The sequence below is a fragment of the Arvicanthis niloticus genome, chromosome 21, assembly GCF_011762505.2.
Source record: "Arvicanthis niloticus isolate mArvNil1 chromosome 21, mArvNil1.pat.X, whole genome shotgun sequence".
Lineage (NCBI taxonomy): Eukaryota > Metazoa > Chordata > Mammalia > Rodentia > Muridae > Arvicanthis > Arvicanthis niloticus.
The window spans coordinates 35,700,360-35,719,733 of NC_047678.1; positions in this window are offsets into that span (position 1 = coordinate 35,700,360).

Here is a 19,374-nt window from a genome sequence, read left to right on the forward strand (position 1 = left end):
AAGCAAGGGGATGAGCCTGCCTCCTTCCCAATCAACACAGCCACTCATGCAGGCCAGTGTGCTGAGCCTTGTGGCAGAAGAATGAAGAAATTACTGGGATCCAGTCTTGCTCAAAATCCAGTACGAAGGTAAAGATGTCTCCGGGGGGACTGAGCGCTTACGTTAAAGGGCTCACCAAAGACATTTTCATGAAGCAACGGGTTTAGCCTTGAAGAATAAAGACAAGTGATATCTGCAAAATCAAGGGGTGCGTGCAGAAGCCCCATGGGAAGTATTCATGAATGAGACAGTAATCTGGAGTTCAGCATTGTCTCTGCCCTAGCTTCATTGCTCTCACTGTGGTAAAATATCCTGACAACAAGCAACTGAGAGGAGAAAAAGGGTTGTTTTAGCTCACGACTCCCAGGTTGTTGCTGTAAACAAGCCATAGTCGCAGGAGCTTGGGAGCAGCCTGTCGCCTCATATCCTCAGTCAGGAACAGAGAAAGAGAGATGCTCGGCTAGTACTGTCTAGGGTTTCAATAATACCCATAGTCACGGGCAGAGAGAGAAACCATGCATGCTCTGTGCTCAGCTAGAACTCTCTATGGCCCCAAATAAGAGAATGGTACTGCATAGTCAGGTTTGTTTGATTCTGACAATCAAGACAATCTCTTGCAGGCATGCCTACAGGCCAACCATCCTTTATGGAGATTCTCTTCCCAGGGATCCCAGGTGATGCCAAAATGACAAACGAGTCACCACAAGCATATTGTATCATTCTTTGCTACCATTGAACCAAGGGCGCTGTTCGGTTTTAGACTTCGGGACCTAAGGCCAAGCAGTTTTGTATTTTCTTCAGGAAGTTCACACTTCTGGGTCCATAGCCTTGTGGCTTCCAAAGAAGGAAGGCGTATCAATTAGGCAAGCATTTGGCTAAATGTAACAGCTGGAAGGTAGTAGCTCAAACCACAGCTCAAACCACAGCCTCTTAAATGGTGGATTGTGACACGGGTTGGTAACTGACTATGAGGCCTCTGAAAAATTTGGCAACCATAAAAGGTTCCTGAGCATGCAACAACATATAATTAATTCAAAATGAAGCCCATAATGAATCTGAGACATTTCTGGCTGCAGTTGCAAAAGTTGAGTCACGTGAATCTGCTACAAGTTTGGTTCTGAGCACACAAGCGTGGACCCTGTGCCATGAAGGCTGTTGTGTCATACAAGGCCAGTGACCACCACCTGAAGCATCTTGCCTCAGATTCAGGATGATTCCATGACAGGGTTTACCATGTGCTTCTGTTCTTATAAGAACATGATAGTCTATTCTAGAAAACAAAGCCTTTTTACAGTATGCTCATTCTTTGTCATGTTGGATCAAGTTAGGAGGAAGTCTTTGGATTGGGTTGTATTAGAATGTTTGATTTTAATATATATTTTTTAATGTATGTAAGTACACTGTCACTGTCTTCAGACACACCAGAAGAGGGCACTGGATCCCATTACAGATGGTCGTGAGCCACCATTGGGTTGCTAAAAATTGAACTCAGGACCTCTGGAAGAGCAGTCAGTGTTCTTAACTGCTGAGCCGTCTCTCCAACCCTCTAGAATGTCTGATTTTACAGCTTGCTGTTTGGGTTGCTGACTTGAGTTTCACTTACAAAAATCATTAAATAAATTCTGGCTTGAGATTAGGACAGAATTTCCAGTAATTTAAGAAACGACCCTAAACATGGTCTACCATAGATTTATGTAAAGTGGCATTCTCAGCATTGTTGATGCTAAAATTCAAATTTTAATCAACACTCAAAAATATTAAAGATGATCTACATTGTGCCATATGACACACTCAGCTGAGAGTAATTCCTTATGTGACTATAATAGAGTATTTCCATCTTGTTAGTATGTAAACTTTCTTTAGTTTCTAAAGCTTTACATTTTTACTTTATATCCACAAGTATTTTGCTTGCCTGTTAAACCTACCATGTGGATACAGCACCTGTGGAAGCCAGAGGAAGTTATCAAATTCTCTGGAACTGAAGTTACAGGAGAGTGTGCGCCTCTAAGTAGGAGCTGGGCATAGAATGTGGGCCCTCTGCAAGAACAGCAAAAGTACTTTTAATAATGGAACCATCCCTCTACCCCTATATTTTTTAATATTTAAAAAATATATATTTGTGTGGGTGTGTGTCTGTGTATAGTATGTGCACATGAGTACATGTACACAAGGAGGCCAGAAGAGGGTGCTGCATCCCCAGGAGTTAGAGTTACAAGGTCCTGTGAGCCACCCAAAGTGGGTACTGGGAACAGAACTTGAATCTTATTTACCATGGAACCAAATCTCCAGTTCCTGCTTTACTCTTTAGCACACGGTTAAGAGTGGATAGAGATAGAGATGGAGACAGAGACAGAGATAGATTATATATATATATATATATATATATATATATATATATATATATATATATATTTTAGAGTACATTTTTATAATTTATTATCAGTAAACATTTGACTTGTATACCTACTTTATAAACATATTGAATTGGTTACTTTTTCACTGCTGTGACAAAATACCAGAGAAGCAACTTAAGAAAAGTAGGAACTATTTGAGCTCACGGTTCAAGGTCCAGTCCATCGTGGCAGGGAAAGTATGAGGACAGGAACATCAGGCGGCTGTCACACAGCATTTACAGTCAGGGAACAGAGACTGACAGATGCTCATGTGCTTTCTCCTTTCCATTCAGTCTGGGTCTCCGCCCACATTTAAGGTGTGTCCTCCTGCCTCCCTCATAGACACCCCAGACATGTGTTTCTTACCTAATCCTAGTCCTAGATCCTGGTGTGTGTGTGTGTGTGTGTGTGTGTGTGTGTGTGTGTGTGTGTGTGTGTGTGTGTGTGTGTACATTCATCACTTAAAACTTTTTAGGACAAAAGAGGTGTGAGTAGGAAAAGTGTAACAAGTCTTTACTTATAAACAAACCTCCTCTTCCATAATGTGAACCTGTGCGGCTGGTGTTCGATGGTGCTGATGTGGTTGCTCAGTGATGCCCTGGAGGCTTTTTACCTTTGCCTTGTGTGCTGGATTGCACGTCTTTAACTCATCCCCAGTGCCTCCCACAGTCTCCTCTTCCCTGTGCAGGAGAAAGCTGAGGCCTTCTCCTGGGTCCTTAGAAAACCCAAAAGACAAAGAGGAGGTGTCAAAGACACAGGGAAGAGCAGGCCAGTTAAGATACACAGGGTATTTGGGGCTGGCTGGAGAACCAGTGTTGTAGACTAGAAGTCTATATTGAGCAGTTTCCAGAGAACACTTAAGAACCACCCCCCTCATCCCTTCAGGCTATAGTGTTCAGTCTCTTTCCCTAACCCTGAACTCCAGGCAGCAATTTCCCTGATCTTTGCTCCCTGGGGTCTTCTGACATTCATGTAAGTAATCATTCCTGCATTAAAGCCGTTATTTCTGAAACACCCAGAATAGCTCTGTTTTCCCAAGCGAACACAGTAATACATACTTAACTCCCTAATGCATTGGTATTGTAAGAAAGCTACTGCTGAGGACGTAAAATTACCATTTGAGGCAAAAGATTAGCAGTGGGGTGGGGGCAGGACTATCACATATGTCCCCTTGTGTGTGTGTGTGTGTGTTTTAAAGGAAAACACATTTTCCAAAATTATTTTAGCAGACTTTCCCTTAGGTCTCACAGTCACTGTTATTTCCCAGAGTCTGCTGACTCTCTGTAGCCTCCAGGCTAGAGCTCTGTCTCTTCAGGCACGCCTGGCCTTGCTGACAAGGCAGCTGTGTTTCTGTAGCTCTGATTGGCCCAGCTCAGATCCTGTAGCAACTCCTGACCAAGGACAAAGCTGAGACTGAGAAAGAGTCATTGGCTTAAGCCACTCTGGATCCTGATTTGATTCTAGTGGTGAGAAACCTGAAGATCTCTGTTGGATAGAAAATTTCAGGAATGTGTATTTCAAGATGTGCGTGCGTACAACTTTCCTTACGCGCTTCTGCCTTTTTTCGGACTTGACATGAGCCCAGGCAGAGGTTGGCAAAGTACTTTTGTAAAAGGTACCATGGTGACTGTTAGCTTTCTGCCTAAGCTCCGCCCCACAGTTACCTGGCAATAGCCAGGTGTGTCCAACTCACTATAAAAGGGACTGCTTGCCTCCTCCTCTCTCTCTCTTGTCCTTGCCTTCCTGCTCCAGCTCTGTCCTCTTGTCCCTTCTCCCTCTCTCCCCATTTCCTCCCCCCACCCCACGTGCTCATGGCTGGCTTCTACTCCTCTGCTCTCTTCTCCTCTCCTCTTTCTCTGTCTCTATTCTCTCTGTGTGTCTCTGTCTCTACTACCCTCTTAACTCCCCTCCCCATGTCCTGAATAAACTCTATTCTGGTACCTCAGGGGGAAGGGATGCCTCAACATGGGCACACAGAGGCACCCCCTTCCCTCATACCTGACTATACCCTCCACCAAAACATATTCCTTCTCTCCTTTATCTTATTATGAAACACAGCAGTGACTATTTAGGCCTTGTCAGCTCTATGGTTCAACCACTCAAGGTTGATAACCTGATACTACACCAGCCATAGATGATACATAGGGAATGATTGGCCGTGTTCCATTAAACCTGATTTTTTGTTAGTGGTTGGATAGGGACTGTCCCCTGTAGGCTCACGGGTTGAAATCTTGGTCCCCAGCTGTGGGGACTTGTTTCTGAAGGTTGGGGGAACCGGAGTTGATGAGGCCTGGTTGGCAAGTCAGAGGGTATCTTTGTGGGCTCCATTAAGAAAGACAGGTTAGTTCAAGGGGATCATATTTCATCGAGGAGGAGGGAGCATGGGAGAGAAGAGGGAATCTGACGTCAGGAAGCAGAGAGTGAACAGGAAGTGGAACCTGGTTATAAAACCTTAAAGCTCATCTTTCAGTGACCTTTAGGCTCCAAAAGAGTTCACAACCTCCCCAAAACAGCGCCACCATGTGGCAAGGAGGTATGCAAGCACGCTCTTATGAGTGACATTTCACATTCAGACCACAAGTGGCCTCCTTGACCACAAAGCTCCCGCCACCTAGATCTTCAGCCCGGTGGGGAGTCCCGGTGGGAGCCAGCCAATTAGAGATTGACACCTCTGCAGCTGTGAGCCAAAAGAAGTAACTCCTCTGTTTTTGATTTGGTCGTAGCTACAGGAAGCCAGTGGCATACTGCTAAAGCAGGCAGCAAGCCGAAGCTGGCATGAAGGTGTTCACCAACCCTTGAGCTATAGCATGCATTACTCTGAAGTGATGTCAACTTGGGAAAGGAGCCTTTTCGACCCTTTCTTGGTATTGCCTTTCTTGTCAGTTATTATATCATTTTACTTATTTCTCAGAGGAAATATGTTCATAGTACAGGCTCTCCTCCCATATTGAAGGCTGACTCCTCAACCCTCCTCATCCTGATAAATGATTGCTTTCATATTTTCCCTTTTAATTTTTTTTATATTTATGTACAACTGAAGACATTCTCCTATTTTTCAATTTTTTCTTCATACTCTAAACCTCCTCACCCACCTTAATTTCTCAACATTTCTTCTCAAGAACTTCCCACAGCAACTCCCCCCCACCCCCATTTTTATGTTCACATATAACCACAGTGTTGTGCTGGTTAACTTTATAACAGCTTGACACAGGCAAGGATCATTTGAGAGATGGGAACCTCAAGTGAGAAAATGCTTCCATAAGATCAGACAGTGGACAAGTCTGTAGGGAATTTTCTTAACTAGAGATTGATGGTGGACAGCCCAGCCATTGTGCATGGTGCTATCCCTGCGCTGCTGGTCCTGGGTTCTATAAGAGAGCAGGCTGAGAACACCATGAGGAGCAAGCCGGTAAGCAGCACCCCTCCACGGCCTCTGCATCAGCTCCTGCCTCCAGGTTCCTTCCCTGTGTGAGTTCCTGTCCTGACTTCCTTCAGGGATGGACTATGATGTGGAAGTGTAACCAAAGAAACCTTTTCCTTCCCGATTTGCTTTTCGTCAAGGTTGACTCAGAACAACAGTAGTAACCATGACGATGTACTAACCATGACAGTGTTCCAGAGGACACACTATAGTTAATCAAATAACTCGCTCTTCGGCGGGTGTTGCCTATCTCCAGTTTTGTGTGATTACAAACAAGGGTGTATTTATTAAACACTGGCAGAAATGATTTTGACCATGAGTGAAATTTGGTACAAGTTCGTCCATCTGTAATTTCTGCAGATAGAATCTCCTCCATATGAGCTTGTAATTACTGAATTTCCAAAATGTGTGAGAAGCCCACTTCCCAGGGTTCACTCAGAGTGTGCTAACAAACCGTTGGCTCTCTGCCAACAGATGACATGGAAACTAGTAGTTTTAATTTGCATTTCCTCTCAGAGTGAGGCCGAGGGTACTTATTTAACATTTAAGGCAGTCTTTACACTCTCAATGAGGCAGAATTACCACCACTGATTGTATATTCTTTAGCATAATTATTGGAATAGTATGCGCCAATGTTATGGAAACTGTTAACGTGTATGGTTTTATTTGCTAGTTGCTCAGCAAATGGGGACATCTATATTAAGTTCACTCAAATCTGTTCCTTTTGGAAAATGTAACTCTTCTGTTCAATTTAGCACATCCCTTAGATTACCTACTCTAGATCATGTATTTCATAAAATTACCTTTGAAGTCATGAGGGGATTTTCTTTATGGTGCATTAGAGAGTCAGATGGGTATTTTCTGAGGATAACACAACTTTTGGGCAACATCCCTTCTGGTAAGCCCCAGCACTGTTTTAATCGGTTGAGCGTTTGTGCCTTCCTGATGTCCAGCTGAACTCTGTCCCTTTGCTGAGAGTTTTATAAGAAAGTACATGCCAACTGGAATGGGGGCTATCCCAAAAGCTGTTGCCTGCACATGGAATATGTTCTGCCTTGTCTGGCCTTAGTGGGAGAGGATGCGCCTAGCCTCACAGAGATTTGATGTGCCATGGTGTGTGTGGGGGATACCTAGGGGGAACCCCGAATGCTCAGAAGAGGAGGGGAAAGGGAAGAAGGATTGACTGGAATGGGGACAGTGAGGTGGGATGTAAACTGAATAAGTAAAAAAAAAATTATTAATAATAAATAAATAATAAGAAACTCAACAACACAGAACTGAAATTTCATGGGTGAACAGTATAACACATTTTACCAGAAAGAAAGAAAAAATACCTTCCAAAATTCTCCTTTCTATTTTTAATTTCCCTTCTCTCCTTGCATTCATGTTATACATGTGATATCATATGTGTAAAGGCCAGGACCTCATGTGGTCATGTGCATGTAACATCTTGTATATGAAGACCAGGGCTTTCTTGCCCTGTGTTCACGTGGTCATGTGCACGTGATACCATGTGTGTGAAAGACAGAGCTTTCTCTCCCTGTGTTCATGTGGTTATGTGCAAATGACAGCACGTGTGTGAAGGCCAGGGCCTTCTCTCCCTGTGTCCACATGGTCATGTGCTTATAATATCATGTATGTGAAGGCCTCAGACTGAGTCCTTTTTCATTTTCATGCACACAGATGTCTTCCTGTTTGCAGTGGGGTATGCCCATCAGACTAGCTGGCTCCCACGCTTCCAGGGACTCTTCTGTCTCCCCTTCCCATTTCCCTTTAAGAGTGTAGCATTGCAGACATACACTACTGAACTTGGCTTGATGTGCATGAGTCCCGAGAATCCAAACTCGGGTCCTCGCCTTTATGAGTGGCGCTTTCCCAGCTGAGCCTTCTCGCATGCCGTACTCTCTTCTGCAAGCCTTTCTACTGTAGTTAAAGTGCTCACGATGAATTCTGACCCTGGCGCCTCTTCTCCCTTTGTTTTTGCTTTTTGTACCAGTCCAAGCAATCCTGGAAGGAGTACGTGCATTCAGTTTATAACAAAATTGATTGACTTACGTTCTTCCATGGTGGACCATGACACAAACCAGAGTGATCTTCTGAGCAGAATTTTATAAAATGTGAAATACAGAGGATGATGATGGCACCCCACAGGTCTTGGAAACAAGAAGTCTCTCTGGCTTAATGAGACCATTTAATAGATTCAAAGCCACAACATCACACATTAAAAAAAAAAAAAAAAATCTTCCTGCCTTTCCTACTTCCTATTATAAGTTGTTATCACAAATGTTTAATTTTAAATTTAGGCACAATAAATATTATACTGAAGAAATGTATTCCATTTAATAATTACACAGAACAAATTCATTTACTAAGGAATTAGGAGGGATTTTGTTGGTTATTAAATTAGTGACACGATGAAGAATGGGAGGCCACATTAACTAGAAGTTATAAAATAGAAAACCACATTACAATTTTGATAATAAAAACAAAATTAAAAGGAGCTGAAGGGACTTATTAATTTTAAAAAGTCGGAACTATCCCAAGCACTGTAAACGCTCTTTCAATTTGGGTGTTACTGGGACTCTTGGGGGGGGGGGGTTATGTAGGACTCTCGAGCTCCTTAGCTTTCCAAATAGCAGAGTTTCGTTTGAGTTGCCGGGGAGTGGAATTATGGGAATGATGCACAGAGGAGTTAGAGGTACACAGAGCTATCTCTGCAGCTGCACGGCCAGACCATTCGGGGAAACAGGAAGTTATCCCAGGACACAGCAGCTCGGGAGGCTCAACAGAACTCTGTATCAGGATCAGTCTGCCCCTGTGTGCAGCTTCCTGCACTGTGGTCCCTAGGTTGATGACTCTGCTTTTTGCTTCGGTTCCTTCTGTGGCCACTCCTCCTGCCGTCTCCCTACCTGCTTCTAACTATTATTATTATTATTATTATTATTATTATTATTATTATTATTTTATTAATACTACTACTATTACTGGAGAGCACTGTGTACCTTGGCACATGTGGAGGTCGGAAGACAGCTTCCAGGAATGAGTTCTTTTTAACCGTGGGCTCCGGGATGGAAGTCAGGTTGCCAGGCTCACAAGACAAGCACTGTTACCCACTTAGCTGTCTCTGTGGCTTTCTCCCGGTTTCTCTGCTGATGTGCCTTCAGTTTTTGTCGCTGTGTGGCTTCTGTTTACTGAAAGCCTCTCTTGAACATCTGTTTGCTTCTCATGAAAATTTTGAGCATCTGTCTTATATCTTATATCTGTCTTATGTCTTATATCAGTTTCCTTGGATGTAACCCTTGAGTTTGAAGGGACTTTATTTAGGAGATTAATGAAGAAAATGGTCTCAGTCTCAGAAAGGCAATGCCAAGATCAAAGTCATGATGTAGTCGCATCACAGACATGCAGAACCCTTTAGCTCAATCTCTCAGATGCAGAAAGTGGACCCAGGACGCTGGGGCATTCCTCCTTACACAACCGTCAGCCAATAGGCATGCAGTAGCTTCTGGGTCCTTTTAGTACTCTGGTTGCCAGCAGGAAAAGGTCTAGGGAAGGAAATGCACAAACAACAGAGAGATACCAGAGGATTTTGGATTCAGGTGATGTAGTGGGCGAGCACACCCTTCCGAGTTAAGTATCATGTAGACTGCAGCTCTCTAGGACAGGTTTGAGGTGGTCACAAAGTTCTGTGTAAGATGCTTCCAAATGACTGCCTGACCAAAACAAACCAAACCAAAAAACCCCCAGATCCCTTGGAATATGTAAATAGATATTCAAGTGCTGCATTTGGTAGATGGTGTGCTGCTTGTGCTCTGTGAACAGCAGCAGGAGGACGAGGACTAGGAGGGGCAGGAAGAAGAGGAGCAGTAGGAGGAAGAGGAGGAGCAGGAAGAGGAAGAGGAGGAGCAGGAGGAAAAAAAAGTAGGAAGAGCAGGAGGAGCAGCAGAAGGAGGAAGAGGAGAAGGAGCAGGAGGAGAATGAGGAGGCTGTAGCTGCAGCAGGTGGCGCCCATCAGTATTCCAGTTCCTAGGAAGGCCTTGGGTATTGAAACTCCCAGCTTGAGGGAGTTACAAAGAGGTCAGTGAGTCCTTGGCTCTTAACTGCAGCTGGTATTTGGGATCCTGGCAGGCTTGGATATCCGGATTCTTCATTCCAGGCTTACAGCTTGTGCATTTGGAGTGTCCGAGACTCTTTCCCCAAAAGGATCGGCGCAATCTGGACTTTGTCTTGGTTCCTGACAGCCTGTGATTCTTCATCAGCCTTTATGGTGTCTTTTCTACTCTCGCCAGCGCCCTCATCTTTATCCTGGCTGTTCCCTCTAACTGTTCGGCCGACTTCTTTAATTTCCAGGCAGCCTCACCACATCTGTAGCCTGGTTACCTGACCCACTCAGCCTCGCCTGCCTGGCGGTTGTCTGGCTTGCTGTGTTTGCGGCCCAGCCTGAGGACTGTACAACTTTTACTGGACAGCTGATCCTGTTACCAGCTTGTCTCACACCACTGAAAGTAGCCACGAAAAGACCACTTGAGGCCCAGCTTTCCTGGGTCTAAAGCATAAGTATTTCCCAGAAAGCCTGAGCAGCCTCCATCTGTATCCAGGAGGAGGAGTATTTGGACCAATCACAGCACACCTAATATGCAAATGAGGATTTGTGTTTGGATCAGTCACAGCCTTGGCTCTTTAGCATCAGTTGCTCTGATAGGCCAGCAGGGAAAGCGCTCCTCCTACGGCCTAGATGGAAATGGTTTCTGAGAACTCAGGTCCTCATGTTTGTGCAACAAGCACTCTTAGCCACTGAGCCTTTTCTGCAGAGCCTCTGTTGATTTCTTGATCTTGAGTCCCTAACTGTTAGCAAGTAGATTTCTGCACTTAATTTGTCAGATCCTGCTGTGGCCTACCGCCTGGGCTGAGCACACCCCATGCGGCGAATGCATTTTTAAAAATGTGACTTTCCCTAATGTATTCACATTTTTTTAAATGTGAGGATTTTTTATAAGGTTCAATGAAACTAAATCTAAGACATTTACTGGCACATATATCTCATTTAGTTAAGAAACTTAGGAGCATGGAAGGGATACCGAGATTCTTACACTTTAGGTTCTTACGTGTATAGAATATTAATAGTATATTTTATTCTTAATGTGTATACTGTCCGTGAGTTCGAAGATTGCAAGGATAGCAATTTTAGCTAGAGAGATCTAGTTCAACCCTTTAAAATAAAGATGTTATTTTATTTTTAATTATGTGGATTTGTGTGGGTGGGGTATGTGCACACAAGTGTAGGTAGACACAGAGGCCAGAAGAGGGCATCAGATTCACTGGGAACCAAACTGAACCTCTGGAAGCTCATCAAGCGCTCCTGACCACTGAGCCATCTCTTTAGCTCTCATCCCTATTTTAAGAATAACTGGGTGGTCTTTATTAGTCACGGTTTTCTAGAGTAACAGAACTTATAAAATGTGTCTCTCTCTCTCTCTCTCTCTCTCTCTCTCTCTCTCTCTCTCTCTCTCTCTCTGTGTATGTGTGATATTTATTAGAATGACTTACAGGCTGTGCTGCAGTTAACCCAATAACGGCTAGCTATGAATGGAAAGTACAAGAATCCAGTAGTTGCTCAGTCCATGAGGCTGGATGTCTCAGCTGGCCTTCAGTGCACACCGGAATCCTGAAGAAGTGGGCTCTAATGCCAGTGAAGGCATAGATGAGCTAGCAAGGCAAAAGCAAGGAGGCAAGGAGCAAAAACTTTCTTCTTCTATTACTTTAGATAAACTTTCCAGCAGAAGGCGTGACCCGGATTAGATCTGGATTGAAGTTGTGTCTTTTACCTCAAAGATCTGGATATGAAGTAGATTGTCCTAGTTTGAGTTAAGCAGAAATCCCTCACAGGTGTGCCCTCTATTTTATTTTATTTTTATTTTTTAGTTAATTCTAGATGTAGTCAAGTTGACAAGAATAGCCATCACGTGGTCCAAAAAAGCCAAGTGACTCCCAAAAGATAACATTAGTTAGCAGCAAAACCACTAATAGGCCAGTTCTAGAAACGTGTGTATATACACACATATACATGTATATATATATATATATACACACACATACACACACATATATATGTATATACATATATGTATGTATATGTGTGTGAATATATATATATATATACATACATATAAAATAATTTACTATGATAGACACTACATTACAGTATTATTACTTTCCCATTGCTATGACCACGAGCATGACCATGAACATGACCATGATCAAGGCAACCCATAGAGGGAAAAGTTTATTTGGCAGCATGTGAGCAGCCAAGAGCTCACATCTTGAATGGCAAGCAGGAATACTGAACTTGAAAAGATACAAGACTTTAAATTCTCAAAACCCACTCCCAACTTGTTCTAACAAGGCTTACCCCTACAAATCTCCCAAATAGTGCCGTCAGTTGGGAACCAAGTGTTCAGATACCCCAGACTATTGTGTGTGTGTGTGTGTGTGTGTGTGTGTGTGTGTTTGTGTGTTTTTGTGTTTGTGTGCCAGTGATGATTATAAAATAGCCTTTAGATCCTCGTGGTCATACAGACCACCAAAACCAAAATCTTCCATACATCAAATAGATAACACTTATGTTTGCATTTCCTTCTAACAACAATGCAGTAAACCGTTACGGATACAACAATGCTGCATAAGAAACAACTCCAAAACTTAGTGACTTATCACAGTGAGCATTTCTTGTTTTCTCTCATGGTCTGTGCTTCTGTAGCGCTCTGCTGATATCACCTGGACTCAGCTTTAAGAATGGAAAAGACTCAGGTATTTTTCATTTGTCTCCTCTGTTTCCTTGAACCCTTTTGCTACTTGGATATGTGTTTTTCAGAACAGACGATAGCCCAAGATCCAAACTGAATCCTACAGACGGGTCCATTTATTTGTTTGTGTCTGTGCTTGTGTGAACCTGTATACATGTATACAGCATGTGCATACAGTATCTGCAGAGGCCAGATGTGGGCGTCAGTTCCCCTGGAGCTGGAGTTACAGATGGTTGTGAGTGGCCCTGTATGTGCTGGGAACTGAATCTAGATCCTCTGCAAGAATTGCAGTGTTCTTAACCGCTAAGCCATTGCCTCAGCCCCTACAAACAGATCAAAATCCATTCTTTGTGCAAAGTAGTGAGAATTGTGGAATTTTGGTTTCTTTAAAAAACAAACAAACAAACAAACAAACAAACCAGAAATGTTATAAGAATATGTTTTTGTTTTAATCCCAGGTGTGGGGATAAGGGGATGTTTTGGACTGGCTGCAGCAGGTGACTATGCTTTGCCTCGTGCACTACCAGAGGTGTATTTTTGCCAGCTGCAGATCGTTTCTATGATTCTATGATGTTTGGAATTCTGAAAACTTTTCAGAGGGTACATAAATGTTAGGACCCCAAGAGGTAGGGTGAGGAGTGGTGGTTGGTGGCCTGGGTTGGTGGTAGTAGCTTGCTCAAGAAGAAACAAAAAGAAGGAAATTCAACTCAGGGATCTCTCTGTTTCTTTGTCCATTTCTATCCTTCTTTCTCTCCTACCTAGTCATTGGGGGAAGAAATTGGGGATATAAAGGATAGGAAAAATTAGAACCCACAAAGTAGCAAAAACTAGCTACTGTGCAATGTCTACCAATATTTTGCTAACCTAAACAACCCTATAACTAGGTCTAACACTAGTAAGGTGAAGTTTTTATTGAAGATTGTTCGAAAGACTCATGGCAAAGAACTCGAGTGATAATCCCATTTCAGGAGAACAGTAAATTTAAGATAATTCAAACTGTGAGAAATATCATGCTCCCTGGTTATCACAATACAGTTAATAATGTGTAGTTTCTAAAATTCCATGCAACAAATTTATGAGCCAAAAGCAAGAATGAATTCTAATATGTTTTATACGTTCTTTTTCTTTAAGATAAGGAAACACTATTAATTAAGTTATATATTTATGGCCACAGTATGCCCCCCTCCCTTTACTTACATGCAAGGCTTTGCTTAAATGAGAGAAAAGGAAATATATTCTGGTTGTAAACTTGTCGTTTTGGAAAGATGTTAATTATATTAGGGCTTCAGTGATTGGGTGCATAAAGCCACCTTTATCTACCACTCTAGGAATTCGGAATTCAGTTGCTAGGCAGAGAAGAGTTCTAAATTCAAGAATGTGGGCTTCAGAGTTAGCAAAGTCCTCAGCACAGGTTTCAGGCAGAAGGACTATAGAAGAGTTTCTGGGAGCTCTAGGAAAGGGAAGGAATCCCAATCTAAATTTAAGCAAAACCTATTTTAACTCAGTCTAGTAAAACTTGGGCATTTTGCTTTTGACCAAATTTAATCCGAACCAAAATCTTATTTAACAAAGGTTTGAACAAGAAGAGAATCTGTTAGTTCACTGTAACAAAAATATCACTGTTTGAGTTTTAGAAGCAGCTTGATCAAAGGATCAAAACACATCAGCAGACTGTGTCTCCATCAAAACCACCCATTTGGTAACATTTACTTCCTTGCTGGCTCTGTTCCCAGACAATGGCTACCATATCTGCAGCTGTTTCGACATCTCCATTCAGATGAGGAAAGATGGAAGTCACCTGGCTTTTGCTTTTTCTTCTTCTTTCTTTTTTTTTTTTTTCCATTAAGAGTTTCATCCTCCTCCTTACATTTGATTGGCTCTGAGCAGACAGTGCATCTATCCTTGAACCAATCCCTGTGGCCAAGAACACACAGTGTAATAATTGGCTTAGCTTCAACTAAGCATTCTCTGTTTAGGGCTACATTGGCACCCCACTGGGAGCCTGTTGAGAATGGGGAGGGGATTTGAACCGATTAACATACAACAGTATGAATGCTAGATTCCATAACAAAAGGTATTTATAAAATGCACGCCAGTGTGTATATAACCTCAAGTGTTGTATTCAAGATACCTTTAGCTATCTTTAGCTGAGGCTCTGCATCCTTAAGGCTACTCCCCCTGGATCAGTGACCTCAGTTATTCTGTCAGATGAAGACAGCAGCAAAGCCACACGCCCGCTGAATTTTACAGGCTGGTGCCCACACTGTTTCCTAGACTCTTGGGCACACCAGTTGGCTCGCCTTCCTTCCATTCCCAGCCCATGGCAAGATCAATCCTGTGACCTCTACGATCATCCAGTAGCAACAGCACCTCTGTCACCAAGGCCGTCTCACAGCCATCAAATACAAGTTCTGTGCATTAGACTAGATTTCTGCTTTCCCCTCTTTTTGTGGAGGAGAGGGGGCTCCAGCTACATTTTATTTCTCTTTTTTAAAAGCAAAGGTTTTTTTTTTTCCAAAAATTTTATCACATTTTTATTTAGTGTGTATGTGGTGTGTGTTAGTGAGTGCTATGAGCCTGCTTAGCCTCCACTCTTGTTCACATGTGTATGGTCATCAGAGGACATTTGTAGTTGATGCTCTCTATCGAGTGGGTTTAAAGGATCAGGCACCTTTGCCTGCCAAGCTGTCATACCATCCCCCAAAGCAAAACTTCTTAAACTGTAGGTAACAGTCTCATGCTGGGCCACATGACTGGATATGAAGTCACAAAAAAAAAAAAAAAAAAAAAAAAAAAAAAAAAAGGAATACACACCAGCCACAAAGTAGTTCAAAATTGAAAATTGAATACACAATGACTGTGAGCTGTCTCTGTTAATAGGCAGCCATGTTGTGTCGCATGACTCCTGTAGCCTTGGTGATAACTTGTGACAGGTGCACTCAACTCCACACATGCTGTCATGACACTCAATACTAAGCAAGTCTGCACTGAATGTTCTAGAATGTCCTGCCCTAGGGGTTCAGCTCACCTCAGCGCAGATATGAGATGGCTCTGTGCTATGAATCACAGTGTTCCCTGTAATTTTACAAAGCTCTCGGCTTTTATAGAAATAGAATTATTTGATTATCGGAAACGAAGACTTTCAATGTTTTCCAACCATTGTTCCTCAGCGTTTGAGCACAGTATTAGTGTATCTTTGGACTGTTGTTGTATTAGAATGTTGCATTAAAAAGCATTTCTGGAGCTGTTCACTTCAGTTTTTTTTTTTTTTTTTTTTTTTTTTTTTTTTTAAGTGTTAAATGAATTTCAGCTTAGGCTTTTAGGGCAGGAATTCCGATAATTTTTTGAAAAGGCATCTGCTGTTTTGTAGGCCTGCGTGTGCAGACTGGCACTCTCAGCATTGATAGTTATGAAATCAAAATATCGATCAAGTCTGAAAGACTTTCATCAGCCCAACCACACCAAGTATTCGGCCAAGATTTAATTCTCACGGAAAAATAAGCAAGGACATTTTTCTCATTACTATGCAGATTTGCCTTCTTTAATAAGTGATAACATTATCTATATAGGGGAACTGTTTTAGAAAGTATCTCTTTATGATTTGTTATCAGTAAATGCTCAATTATCCATGTTATAGCTGGGTTGGTAAAATTTTCTCTGACCAAGAGGGGTCTAAAGTGGATTAAGTTTAAGAACACTTAGAATTACAAAAACAAGCAAGCAAACAAACAAACAAAAAACCCAAAAAACTACTCCCTATCCTTTTGACTGATCAAGGGATCAGTGAAGATCAAGTAAAGAAGTTCTGTTTTATTAATTAACTTATTTTAATTTTATTTTATGTATGTGCGTGATTTACCTGCATGTAAGTGTATGTACCTAGTGCATGCATGCTGCCTTCAGAATCCAGAAGAGGGTTTTTGACCCCTCTAAAAGAAGCCACTGTTCTTAACCAATGAACTGTCCCTCCAGCCCTTTTTAAAGCACTAGTAGTTGGGGCTTGAGAAATGGCACTGTGGTTAACAACACTTACTGCTCCCCAAAGTTCAGCTCTCAGGCCCAGATTGGGTGGCTTACAATCACCTGTAACTCCTGCTCCAAGGGCTCCGATCTCTCTGCTTCAACAAGTACTGCATGCATGTGTACAGACCCAGACACCTACCTGTAATTAAAAATAATGAAACATAAATTCTTTAAAGCATCTATAGCTAAGGATTTCGCTTATCTCTAGAAGCTAGGCAGTGCCTAGGGGCATGCTGTGAAAACCAAACTTTGTGCATTTGTGTCTTCAGCCTTTCTGCCTCTTGCTTGCCTGGGAGAAGCTACTTAAAATCCCCATGCCTCTGCATTACCTGTTTAAAGCTGCCTTCATCATTGTCATTGTCATCATCATGTCTGTATCACGAATGCATTTTCTAGAATAGAATCCAATACTCTGCTTAATATAGTGAGTCCCTGCACACTTTTTAAGGTTTCATCTTTATTTTTTAATTATGTGTACGTGTGTGTGTGTGTGTGTGTGTGTGTGTGTGTGTGCCTGTGAGTAAATGTGTGCATGTGAGTGTAGGTGCTTGTGGTGGCCAGGAGAGGGCATTCCAACCTCCTGGAGCTGGAGTTGGAGGTGGTTATGAGCCACCAGCCGTGAGAGCTAGGGTCAAACCTTTGGGTCCTCTGTAAGAGCAGCTAGTGATCTTAACCACGCTGCCATGTTGCCAGCACCCTCAGAAGATCTAGTTCCGATCATCATAGAACCACTTAGCTATTCCCTGAGAAAAACTGTTCTCCAATTACAAAATTGGACAGAGGAACCCTGGGTCACAAAAGCAGGAGGGAGCAGCAGTACAAATAAATCTCAAACCACATAAGTGGTAAGTCCTTGGAAGTGACTTAGCTTGGGTGGGGCATCTTTACTGTCCAATGGAATGTGTTGTGTACATATATGTGCATGTTTGTATGAGAGAGAGAAAGTGTGTGTGTGTGTGTGTGGCACACATACTGGTTATAAAATGGAAAGCAACAATGCATTTGGAAAGTTAAATGCAAATTCAATATCTATAATGTCTCTTCAGGAACATGCACATAGTACAGTGTTTTAAGACATAGACTTGTGTTTTCACTAATCAAGAGAGAAAGGCAAAGGGCTGGTGAGATGGCTCAGGGGGTAGAAGACCCCGCCACCAAGCTGGAAGACCTGAGTTTGATTCCCAAGACTCATTTGGTAGAAGGAGAGAACCCACCCTTCAAAGTTGTCCTCTGACCTACGTATTTGTCCTGTGGTGCCCTGTGCACATAAAACAAAATAAAGAATAGAATATTTCTTTTTTTTTTTTTTTTTTTTGTCTTTTTGTTTTGTTTTGTTTTTTGAGACAAAGTTTCTCTGTGTAACAACCCTGGGTCCTGAAACTCCCTTTGTAGACCAGGCTGGCCTCAAACTCACAGAGGTCCACCAGCTTCTGCCTCCTGATTGCTGGCAAGAAAGACATGTGCCACCACTGCCAGGCACATTAAAAATTTTTAAGGAGCTAAAACTGAGACTAAGAATATAGATTTCATCTAATATGCTATTGTTTGTTGTTTCCTAATACAGAGGAACTACATTTGATCTATTCTGGAACTCTCCACCCTCCCTGGGATAGGGAGTGTTCACTTATGAAGGCTCCTTGAAATAGAAGAAGCTTACGACCCCTTCGTCTCCTTCAGCTGGATAGGCCTGGAAATAACCAGCCAGCATCTGGACCAACTTGAACAGGATCTGGCACTCTGCTGGGAAATAGTCCCACATGGACTCTATTTCATTTCAACGTGAGAACCTCACCGAATAAAATACAATCTTATTTAGACGCGCCAACACACCTGAAAATGCGCCTTAATATTAAATTCATCTTCCCTTGGATTTCAAGTTTGGATTTCTCAAAATGAGAACGTTCGTTTAATCCAGGTGTCCAACAACCTTAGGGTGTTACAGGCACGAGAAAGCCCCTCCAACTCTGAACACACCCTAAGAGTCACGTCTGCACACTATGTAACTTTAACATCAGAAATTCAAAGTTCTGCCAGGTGAGGCAGCTCATGCTTGTAGTTCCTTCGAGTGGGAGACTGAGGCAAGGCCTTGAGTTCAAGACCAGCCTAGGATGCATACTGGGTTCCACGGCAGCCTGAACTTACAGAGTGAAAACCTGCCTCAGAAGGAAGAGGGGAAGGAAGAAAAAAGGAGATAAGGAGGAGAAGGAAAAAGAAGGAGAAGAGGAGTAGGAGAAATGATGATGATGATGAATGATGATGGTGATGATGGTGGTGGTGACGATGGTGATGATGATAAACAGTAAAGGGTTAACCAGTTCTATGAGCATAGAAGAGTCCTTACTATGGCTCCTTTCTAGTCCCTTTATATTAAAGGTTTCTACTTTATGTTCTGCATCCTCTTTAGCAGTGGGAGATGACTTGCTTCATCTCTACTTCGAAAGACAGTTTTATAATTTGAGAACTAGGTCAGTGTATCAGTTCCTTGTCTGGATGCTGCAGCAAAACACAGACAAAACCAACTTACATGTTGCTTATCTTGGCTCACGGTTTGAGTCTACGGCCCATCTCGGCAAGGATCGCACAGTGGCTGGAATTCGAGGTGGCTGGTCACACTGCACGCACTACAGTCAGGAAGACCCAGAGTCTAGGCAGAGCTGCAGACAGGATCAATGGAATGCCTCCTGGGACTTCTGAG